The sequence below is a fragment of the Gossypium raimondii genome, chromosome 3, assembly GCF_025698545.1.
Source record: "Gossypium raimondii isolate GPD5lz chromosome 3, ASM2569854v1, whole genome shotgun sequence".
Lineage (NCBI taxonomy): Eukaryota > Viridiplantae > Streptophyta > Magnoliopsida > Malvales > Malvaceae > Gossypium > Gossypium raimondii.
The window spans coordinates 28703140-28715132 of record NC_068567.1 but is presented as its reverse complement, the minus strand read 5'-3'; the positions used below and the strand labels follow the sequence as shown (position 1 = coordinate 28715132).

The window sequence follows — 11993 nt, the reverse complement described above, 5'->3', positions numbered from 1 at the left end:
CGATGGTCCATCATTTAGAAGGATAGTTGTAATTCTGGAGACTTGCAAAATATAGATCACGTGTTGTGATGTTGGATCTTGAATGTGATGATTTGGTTAATGAAATGTTCAGTACATTTTTTCTGTTGTAAGGTATGTTTTATTCCATTATTTATTTAATGTCAAGAACCGTTTACTCATCGGTTCTGCTTACTAAAAAGTATGTGTTGCATGTAACATGAGTGCTTTTGTTTTTGTTGAATGTAGAATTTTGAAATGGCTTTATGGTACAATATGATATTGGTCTTAGTATTTCACTTTAGTGCAGTGGATAAGATATGCCTGCAACTTCTTTTTGTTCATTGTAGTATCTTGAGCATACCTATTTGTGTGTGCATGTCTGTCTTGTGGTTGGGTTGGTACTTGAAAGTTCCATATTCCCTTAAGTTGCTTTTACAGTAAGAATCTACATGTTGTTTAAATCCTTTTCCTATATGTTTTGAATTATCTTGGACTGGAGGACTGATGTTAACTACATATTGCAGGGATGATCATCCAGAAAGTGTTTTATCAACTATGCAAACAATCATGATTGTGGTGTTAGAAGAGAGTGAAGATGTTCAAGATTGTCTTTTACTTGTTATATTGTCTGCATTAGGTCGTAATAAAAGTGTAAGAATTTCATATTTGCTATTGGCTTATTGCTTACAAATTGTATGGTCGCTTATATTTATCCCCGTGAATTATAATTAAGGAAATTGATTTGGAATCTATAATCTCGTGGTGTTACTCAAGTCGCCAGAGACTTGCTATGAATGCCATAGATCGGTGTTCGAAAAACTTGAAGTCGGCATAAAATGATTCTTATTTCGTGATGTCCGGAGATAATCAATTAATAAAAAGTGAAATTGACTATCATGAAGTTATCTATGGCATTTATCATTGTGCTCCTCGATACTATCAAGAGTTGTCCCATACCTCACGGAAAGTCATTGGTATGAACACAAAAATTCTTTTTCATTTCTACTAATTACTTAACTGCTTTAAGATTTTATCGTCCATGTGAAGACATATTTATTTGTTTTTTGAGAATTTTGTATATTCTAAAATAATTCTTATAATCTTTTGAGGATGAAATGTTTGTGGTTTTGGAGAGTTTAGGTTCACCTTTGAAAATGGGGCCTTTTCTTTTCTTTCCTTCCTATTATGGATTTGTCATAGTTTAGTCTTAAGCTTGGAAAATGAGTTCAAAGATGGTTGGAGTTGATTGACGCTTTCGAGGTTCATAAATTATAAATTCCAATATATGCGGTGATCAATTAGACACTCATTTGAGAGCCGTGAGATTGGTTGGATCCTTTTACCCCGCCTGGTGCTAATATATGTGAAGCATTTTGCCAATATTTTTAGAATTTTGAAGAGGTTGGTGATAGAGTTGTCGATGTTAAAATGTCGTCCTCGAACATGTTAAGATCATCATTGTCGATCCTCTGACCTGAGGCTCCTCAAACAATCTGTGAGTTTCTTTTGATTTTCTTTTCTCAAAATATATAGTTATTTATGTTAGTTCGCTAATTTTGACATTGTTCTAAATTTTCTAGCTGCCCTATGTGATCGGCTTTTAGACTATGATGAAAATGTTCGAAAGCAAGTTGTGGATGTAATTTGTGATGTTGCTTGTCATTCTCTTGATTCCATTCCCGTTCGGGTTGTAAAACTAGTTGTAGATAATTAATTCATGATTGATTTTTACTTCCCTTCATGTTTTCTATTGGACCTTGTGCAATTGGTAGGAGTCACTCAATTAGTGCTCTATGCAAAGCAGGAAAGATAGATGAAGCTAAAAATAAATTCAGAGAGATGATGGGTAAAAACTTGCAACCCGATGCGGTTATTTTTGATACTTTCATCCATATTTTCAGTAAAGAAGGTATGGCTAAAGTAGCAACCCGATCAGTGGCAAACAATAGTACACAGGTATGGCTAAAGTAGTAATTCAGTTTGGTGCTAAATGATAATTGCCAAATATAGACAGTAGTGAACTATAGTCTTCTCTCAAAAAAGTATTAAAGAACTATTATCTAATAAAATCACATATCTTATGTCATGACACTTCCAGTAAAGTCTTTGGTATCCTGGACTCCTATATGTGATATATTTTTAATAATGTCTTTGCCTGGTAACCCGTCACGTTCTTTTCTATTGCTGTTGTACGATCTCAGGTTTCTCTGTATACCATTATCTAATAAACTCCTAATATTTCTACCTTCAGGATGTTAGTATATGTGGTCACAAGGAAGCTTTTTATAATTTAATATTTCTACCTCATGCACAAACAAATGAACCCAAATAGTTATTATTTTCTTAGCTAAGAACAAGATGAGAAGGAAAAATAGAAACTACTTTGATACAATTCAAACACATATATAGAGTGGAAAAACAAGGGTTTTGACTTACCAGATCAAAGTTGAGAACAAGATTGATAGGATGAGTCGAAAAATAGAGCTTCTTTGAGTCTGCGTGTTGTTGGTGGGGTTTTGTAAGAGTGTCAATTGAAGAGCAAGAGTTGAAGAGAAGGGTTTTCTGCAGATTGGGAAAGAAATTAGTTTAATTTTCAAGCATAAAATGGTAAAATAATAAATAAAAGTAAGGGTATTTTTGTCTGTTACAGTGCCAACAGCTCAGTTTAGCCCTCCATTGTTGCTGAAATCTCTAGCTGAAAATCAGCTGACCAGCGTGGTGGAGAAGCAAACTCACTGCACTGACACCCTAAACCAAACAGCATAGCAGTGAGTTTGGCACCATATTTTCCTTGAAAACGCACCTCATTGGCTGTAAACCTCAAACCAAAGGAAGCCTTACGGTTACAATAAATAAACAAAACCCACAACAAATTTAAATAAATAAACAACAAAAACCAAAAGCCTCTAGCCTAGAAAAAGGAACCGAACCCCTAGTAACCAAATAGACACACGGAACCTTAAGGGAATTTCAAGAAACAAGAGCAAGTATAGCAACAAACTTCTGGAAAATACCCATTAAAATCTTCTCCCTTCAATTTCCATCTCTGATCTCCATCAATGACCATACAGCCTTGAGCCAAGGTAACCACCCAACCTTCTTTCTTCTCCTGCAAAATATCTTTTTACCTTTGTAGATTGCAAAACACCACGAAGAAAGGAAACCATTCATCCAGAATCCCCCCGTCACCCTCCCCACCGGCTGCATGAGCACCTTGACAATCCAGATCTAGCACCTCCACCAAAAATCTTGGGACATAAACACCCAAATTCATACTTTCTCCCCTCTTCAACCCCTCCCTAGCTAGGATATGAGTCGTACCATTAGATTCTCGAGGAACATAGGCAAACCAGCGATCTCTATACATCTTCTCTTCTAATTTAATATCCTAAATAAATGCCCCTATAATCGAGCCATCAACAAAGCTTGAATTTACTTCTTTACCATCGAAAGGGAATCACCTTCCACCACCACCTCCCTAATCCCTAGATTCATCCCCAATCTTAATGTTCGAAGGCATGCAAGAGCTTCAGTAGCGAAAGTCGACGATACGTGTTCATTAACTATTTCTTTAGAACCAATTACCCGACATCTACTTTCTCTAACAATTATCCCTAAACAGGACTTTAAAGACTATACCTGAAATGTCGTATCAAAATTTATCTTAAGAAAGGCTCATCCGGCAGCCTCCACCGTTCATGCCCAACTTTCGATACAAGTAATTTCTTCTCAGTTCCATCAAGCTCTTGTAAATAAGATAGTATCTTATGAAAAATGTTTTGTGGCGAAGGTAAATTATCTGTCATGAACCCATCTATTCATTTCGAACCAGAGAAACCATATCATACATGTAATCAACCGACAGGTGTGATTTGAGAAAGTATTGAACATCTGTTACAACTAGTCTTGCAAAGATAGAACACCTATCTCACTGTCTCGTTTTATATCCAGAAGGTTTCATACCTCAGCTACAAATGGACAATCACGAAAGTCATGTTCCAAATTCTCAACACCCCTGGTGCATTTGGGACAAACCGCAGATCCAACTAACCTTTTGTTGTATAAATTGTGAAAAATAAGGATTAGATTATTGAAAATATGCCAGACTGTAATTTTAATCTTTTCTGGCAAGTTAACCTTTCAAATCTTCCTATAGAAAGGATTGTAGCCACTATTGTTAACAGTGGCATTAGTAACTCAAAAACCTTGTAACAATACCCTGTAACCACTCCTAGCAGTATAGTCACCTAAAGGTTCCTCTCCCTAAACAACCATGTCAGACTATGAGTTCAGAGATAGCGGAATATACAGAATTTTGGCCACCACCTCAGAATTAAAACAGCTGGTAATTTTATCCACATCTCATTTTCTTTCATGTTGTAATATTAGATCAGACACTGTAATGAATGGCATATTATCTCCCAAATACTGAATTTTGCGTTATGCTAATCTAAGAACCCCAAACATCATCCCAAATCTTGATTCTCGAGCCCATTCCCACCTACCAACCCATTCCCTCCTTAAGCAGCCCCTTCGTAGACCATATACTCTTTTAGGTATAGGTTGAATAAGTTCCTAAATTGCATCCAAGAAATCAGAATTAGGATAATATTTAGCTTTAATAGATCTTGGTAACAAAAAACTCTGATCCTTAATTAATCCCCACCCTTGTTTAACAAGAAGGGCAATATTAAATTTATCAAGACTACGAAATCCCATACCTCCATTTTCTTTCAATTCGCACAACATTGACCACTCACACCAGTGTATCCCCTATTTTCCCCCAAATTTTTGCTACCAAAATTGACAAATAATCCGTTCTAAATCCAAACACAATGAAGCTAACAATAAAAAATAAGAAATCGTAAAAGTGGGAATGGCCTGAAGCACACTCTTTATAAATACCTAATTTCCCCATTGGGATAACGCCCTCACACACTAGCTATTAATCTGACTCCTCAAATGATCCTTCAACCTTTGGAAAACTCTTTTTTTACTCATCTCTACCATACTTGGCAAACCCAGATATCTCTTAGGATAAAAAGAAATACAAACCCCCAAAAACTTCGATATCCTTCTCCTCTCCTCTTCCGCAACTTTCGAACTAAAATAAACTATAGATTTATCATAGTTCACACATTGTCCTGATGACTCCTCATACTCCTTAAGAATCTTCTTCAAAGATGTAGCCCCCTCTACCATAGCCTCTTTAAATAAAATATTTTCATCAACAAATAAAAAATGGGAAACCTGCGGACCACTATTGCAAATTCTTGCACCCTTAACCAATCCATCTTGACTTGTCATGCGGATTAGAGAAGACAACCCTTTGCTACATATTAAAAACAAATACAGGCTAAGCGGATCCCCTTGTCGAAGCCCCTATCCTGGAGAAAAACTCTGCCCCACTTCTCCATTAAGAATAATAGAATATGAGATCGTAGTTACGCATTGAAGAATAAAGTCCACCCAACCTCTCACAAAACTCATCTTCAACATCATCTTTCTCGAAATTCTCATTACACCTTATCGTATGCCTTACTCATATCAAGTTTAAGAGCAACGTTGATGTGATCCCAATCGCATCATGTAATGTCACAACCCAACGCCGTCGAGTTTGGCCTAAACGCGAGAGGCCCAAGTGCAAGATGAAGCTCATTTTTTAGTTCATTCGAGCTCAAGTTAGTTCATTCGAGCTCAAGTTAGCTCATTCGAGCTCAAGTCAGCTCATTCGAGCTCAATTCGGCTCATTAAGCTTGAACTTCAATTTATTTTAATTTATGCTTTTACATAGTTGCTGGAATAAATTAAGTTCATTAGTTAATTTGTTAGTTTCATCATGCACATGATTTAATTTGGGTCTAATAATTTTTTTATATTAAATTTGCTTTATTTAATGATTTAATTATGTCTTCAATTAGTACACATTAATTTGTCCTAGGTTAAGGCATGCATTTAATTTGTTCATGTCCAGCCGAATTAATATGGCTAATTAATTTGTCTTGGTTCAAGCATGAGATTAATGTGTGTTTTTAAGGTGTCTAGCTGAATTTAATTGTCATTACATTATTTAATTTGTCTTACTACAACCGAATTTAATGATGTCTTAAATGGTGTTTTTTTTCAGCCGAAATTAAAGAGCCACTTTAATGGGTCTTGTGGCTGCCGAATTTTTTGACTTGTCCAGCCAAATTTGTCCATTTAAAAAGCCTAAAGTCAGCTGAATTTATGAGCATATTTATTGATCAAGTTGCTGCCAATTTAATTTGTCTTAATATGCTGATGACCGAATTTAATTATTTGTCTGCAGGTTTAATGGCTTGAACGGCATTAAAGGAAGTGGATGATGCCGAATTTAATATGTCTATTGACCATTTTTAATTTGTTTGAAAATGTGAATTATAGGCTGAATTTTAATGGGTGCAGGTTCATGGACGTGGGACAGCAATTAAAGAAGAACGACAAGAATTTATGCAGGGTTTTTTCGTGAAAAAAACAGCAGCAATAAAGGATGCATGGTGGCCGAATTTAATGTACAACAAAGACATGCATTAAGGGTGCTGTTCTACATGCAAGGGACGACATTTAAGAGGTGGCTGCTGTTGCACCCTTTCCAAGCTAATTATTCAGCTCACCAATGCATTTTTAAAGCCCAACTATTGAAATATTCCATTCACCAACAAAGGCCTTTCAGATTCCTGTGTTCACACTCCTTTGGCCGATCAGCTCTTTGTGTTCACATTCTATGACTATTGATGAGTCCAAGTTAATCATTAAATTTCAAGACTAATTAGCTGACCAAAGCAGCTCTTTCAAGGCTCATAAAAGACCTTGGCCGAACCTGGTATGCCTTTTTCAGCTCAAGGCTCCTCGTGCGCATCAAAGATACCATTCAAAGCTGTTCGTGTAGCTCAATGGTTAGCCAAGCATTGAAGACGTTCCATGAATCTTTCCAGCTGAGTTAATCCCATCTAGAAGCTGTCCATTTATCTACCTTTTGTGACCATTTGGCTTGACATTTAATATTAGTATAAATAGTTGTTTTGTAATCATTTTGGGGTAGACAATATACTTTTGAATCTTATATGATATCTGATTACTTTGTGAGTTTGTTTTCAACTCTCATTGTTCTCCAAAGACTCATCTAACTTATCAAGTAACCCTTGTGGCGTCAACCCGTCTTTCTTTCTGAACTTATCACTTTGTACCCAAAGTGTGGCGTTCAAATTATACCGAGGTTCTTATCATCTTTGATAGCGGGTCGAGGTTCCATTTTATTCATTTTTCCATCCATACAACATTTATCCTACCTAAGTGTTCGTATTAGTCTCGGGTTAACACACTTATATTGTGTTGGTTCAACTTGAGTACTTAGTTTTTCATTCACATATCAACCTCAATACATTCCATCACCTCTTTTTGAACTAACTTGAGCCTTTATCTTTTCTTTCTTAACCTATTTTCGACAAACCTTAATATTACTCCAATTCACGATCGGGCACATCAACGACTCGGATTCATCAACAAGCCCGGGGCGTATCATTTTGGTATTAGAGCTAGCTGAATCGGAGTAAGAATCGACGTTATCAGCATTACGCTATTTTAAAAAAATTGAAAAAAAATTGAAAAAAAATTTGAAAAAAAAATTCAAAAAAAAGAGTTTGTATTAAATTTATTTTTACTTTTTGTATTTAGTATTGAAAAAAAAAATCAGAATTAAAAAAAAAAGAGAAGTTTATAGTTGGATTGTAAAAGCTTTGTTTGCTGCCCGAAGGACAATATCTATATAGCCACACTTAACCATTTTATTTTGTTTGATAGCATACCATTTCCGACATCATTACCCACCAAGCCAAATCTATTTTGTAAGCCGACGCCAAACGGTGTTGATTCGTCGATCTAGTTTGCGGAGAACTTCGAGAGACGAAAATCGAGTGGTAAAAGGCAAGAGAGTGTGAGTTAATTCGAGAGAAGAAAAGCCAAAAGCGAGCGTAAACACAAGTGGAGTGAAAATTTTCTTTTCGAGTGACTTGCGAGGTTTTGTGGTGAGGTATTTACTTTCTATTTTAAACACTTTTTTTCTTTTTAGCAAAAAAAAATGTCTCAAGAAGAATTTTCTGAATCAGAATTCCAATATTTGATGCAAGAGATGCGTAGAATGGTGAAATCAAAATTCGATAAATTGCATGATCGATTGGATCGAGTGGAGGAAAGAGCGCGATGGAAGTCAAATTCACCAGGTCGAGAAACGGAGTTAAGATCATCACGACGACACTACTTGACAAGAGACTCTTATCAAGACTCCTATTCAACAAAGCGTTCGAGACCAAGAGAAGCAAACTCTAAATTTGAGTCCTTCTGAGATGATAAACAAAAAGGTAGACATGTCTCTACAAGTACATCAATTTATTCATCTGTGAAGGTTGGCTTACGAAGAGGTGAACGTGTTTCAAGAGTGTCAAAGTACTCAGCTACGGGAGATCTATCACAAAGAGATGATTGTCATTTGTATGAAGAACCGTTTTCTTATTCTCAACAAAAGACTTCTTATTTTGATGATTTCTACCTTTGTAAAGAAATCAAAATAGCATGTGAAAAAGAAAAAGAAAAAGAGTGCGAGTGAGAAAATGAAAAAGAAAAAGAAGATGAGTGTAAGATAGAAAAGAAAATTGAAAATGAGATTGAGAATAAAAACGAGTGTGAAAAAGAAAAGAAAACTGAAAAAGAGAGTGAGATTGAAGAAAGAAACGAGAGTGCAAAAGAAATGAGTGATATGGTAAAATAAAGAGGATTTGAAAATGAGTTGGAAAAAGAAATAAGCGAAAAGGATGAAAGTGAACAAGCAAGGAGTGTTTTTACTAACCATCCTATGAGTTTTCCTTGTATTGTTTCTACTTTTCAGGTTTCTCAAAATCCCATTGATCAATTTCAACTTCAATACTTTTCTGAGGAGAGACGATTTCGATTAGTCGAGAAAGGTAAGATCGTAGATGACCCTAGTCCACAAGTGCTTAAAGGTAAGCCATGTAAGGGTTCTACTGTATTTGAGTCTTCTCAATCTTACTTGATTCTTGATGACAAGATTACCAAAGACTTAGTTTGTGAGAGAATTTTTCATCTTGATTTTATTGGAAATCATAATTTTATTGTTGATGAATGTATTTTACATAGTAATGCGAAATATCTTTCTGCTCATGAGCCTAACATTGTCAAGATTGATCAAGAAGTAAGTCCAGGTGAGCCCGAACAAAATTTGTCTTTTTTGTGATAAAAGGTTGGTATATCACACGTCAAATCTTCTTGTATGTGATGACAATTTGAATTTGCTGATTCGTTTGTGTGATAAAACGTTGATGAGTAAAATACCTAGTTCATTTGCTTGTGATGGTGGTGAGACGTTACTGCTTTGTTTTGTAAATTCTACATGTTTGTGTAAGTTAGATCAAGTGAAATTTGATATATCTGGCTGTTCTAGAACAAAGCATGTGAATATTGTTAGCTTGCAAAGCCAAAATTTGATTTATGATTCTGGTAATTGCTCCATACTTTGGTTTAAAAGGTTCGAATATGTCTTGCATAATCATTACTTAAAATTACATCATTTCCTTTTTATGATACCGATTTTGAAATTGTCATATCAAATTGGAATGGCAAGAGGAAACTTTGTTTTTGACCCCGGTGCATATCATTTTGAATTGTTGTCAAAGGGATTCGAACCGTGGGAAGTTGGCTTCCAAAATTATAGCTATCGAGTGCCTTGTGACTCAGGTTTGTTGCAATCAATGCATTTTTTAATTCATTATGATAAGGTGAGACCAACTTCTATTTTTGATCCCGGCATTGACTCATATGTTCACTTGTTGAATAAGATCTTCAAAAATTCTTTTGAGTTTATAATTTCTAGTGTCACTAACCTATGTCTTTCTTGTGTAGGTGACACTTTGAAATGGTTCCCTCCAAAAGAGGGAGGGCGTGGAAATAAGTCAATTTCTTTTCGAACCATTTGTGATTTTCAAAGTTTTGGAAATGATTCTATTCGGGTCATGAATAAAAGGGTTCGAGATTTTGAAAAAAAAATTCGAGCAAGTGGCCCGATTTGAGGACAAATCGTCTTCAAGAGGGAGGGTATGATGTGATCCTGATCGCATCATGTAATGTCACAACCCAACGCCGTCGAGTTTGGCCTAAACGCGAGAGGCCCAAGTGCAAGATGAAGCTCATTTTTTTGTTCATTCGAGCTCAAGTTAGTTCATTCGAGCTCAAGTTAGCTCATCCGAGCTCAAGTCAGCACATTCGAGCTCAATTCGGCTCATTAAGCTTGAACTTCAATTTATTTTAATTTATGCTTTTACATAGTTGCTGGAATAAATTAAGTTCATTAGTTAATTTGTTAGTTTCATCATGCACATGATTTAATTTGGGTCTAATAATTTTTTTATATTAAATTTGCTTTATTTAATGATTTAATTATGTCTTCAATTAGTACACATTAATTTGTCCTAGGTTAAGGCATGCATTTAATTTGTTCATGTCCAGCTGAATTAATATGGCTAATTAATTTGTCTTGGTTCAAGCATGAGATTAATGTATGTTTTTAAGGTGTCCAGCTGAATTTAATTGTCATTACATTATTTAATTTGTCTTGCTACAACCGAATTTAATGATATCTTAAATGGTGTTTTTTTCAGCCGAAATTAAAGAGCCACTTTAATGGGTCTTCTGGCTGCCGAATTTTTTGACTTGTCCAGCCAAATTTGTCCATTTAAAAAGCCTAAAGTCAGCCAAATTTATGAGCATAGTTATTGATCAAGTTGCTGCCAATTTAATTTGTCTTAAGATGCTGATGACCGAATTTAATTATTTGTCTGCAGGTTTAATGGCTTGGATGGCATTAAAGGAAGTGGATGATGCCAAATTTAATATGTCTATTGACCATTTTTAATTTGTCTGAAAATGTGAATTAAAGGCTGAATTTTAATGGGTGCAGGTTCATGGACGTGGGACAGTAATTAAAGAAGAACGACAAGAATTTATGCAGGGTTTTTTCGTGAAAAAAACAGCAACAATAAAGGATGCATGGTGGCCGAATTTAATGTACAACAAAGACATGCATTAAGGGTGCTGTTCTACATGCAAGGAACGACATTTAAGAGGTGGCTGCTGTTGCACCCTTTCCAAGCTAATTATTCAGCTCACCAATGCGTTTTTAAAGCCCAACTGTTGAAATATTCCATTCACCAACAAAGGCCTTTCAGATTCGTGTGTTCACACTCCTTTGGCCGATCAGCTCTTTGTGTTCACATTCTATGACTATTGATGAGTCCAAGTTAATCATTAAATTTCAAGACTAATTAGCTGACCAAAGCAGCTCTTTCAAGGCTCATAAAAGACCTTGGCTGAACCTGGTATGCCTTTTTCAGCTCAAGGCTCCTCGTGCGCATCAAAGACACCATTCAAAGCTGTTCGTGTAGCTCAATGGTCAGCCAAGCATTGAAGACGTTCCATGAATCTTTCCAGCTGAGTTAATCCCATCTAGAAGCTGTCCATTTATCTACCTTTTGTGACCATTCGGCTTGACATTCAATATTAGTATAAATAGTTGTTTTGTAATCATTTTAGGGGTAGACAATATACTTTTGAATCTTATATGATATCTTATTACTTTGTGAGTTTGTTTTCAACTCTCATTTTTCTCCAAAGACTCGTCTAACTTATCAAGTAACCCTTGTGGCGTCAACCCGTCTTTGTTTCCGAACTTATCACTTTGTACCCAAAGTGTGGCGTTCAAATTATACCGAGGTTCCTATCATCTTTGATAGCGGGTCGAGGTTCCATTTTATTCATTTTTCCATCCATACAACATTTATCCTACCTAAGTGTTCGTATTAGTCCCGGGTTAACACACTTATATTTTGTTGGTTCAACTTGAGTACTTGGTTTTTCATTCACATATCAACCTCAATACATTCCATCACCTCTTTTTGAACTAACTT

The 11993-nt window shown here is 35.7% G+C and overlaps 1 long non-coding RNA gene across 1 annotated transcript; it reads left to right on the top strand.

Moving 5' to 3' along the window:
• Positions 1-6426: 6426 nt before the first annotated feature.
• Positions 6427-11681, top strand: LOC128039773 (uncharacterized). Its single transcript, XR_008194364.1, has 2 exons — positions 6427-7570; positions 7822-11681. It is a non-coding gene; the product is annotated as an uncharacterized LOC128039773 (long non-coding RNA).
• Positions 11682-11993: the final 312 nt, after the last annotated feature.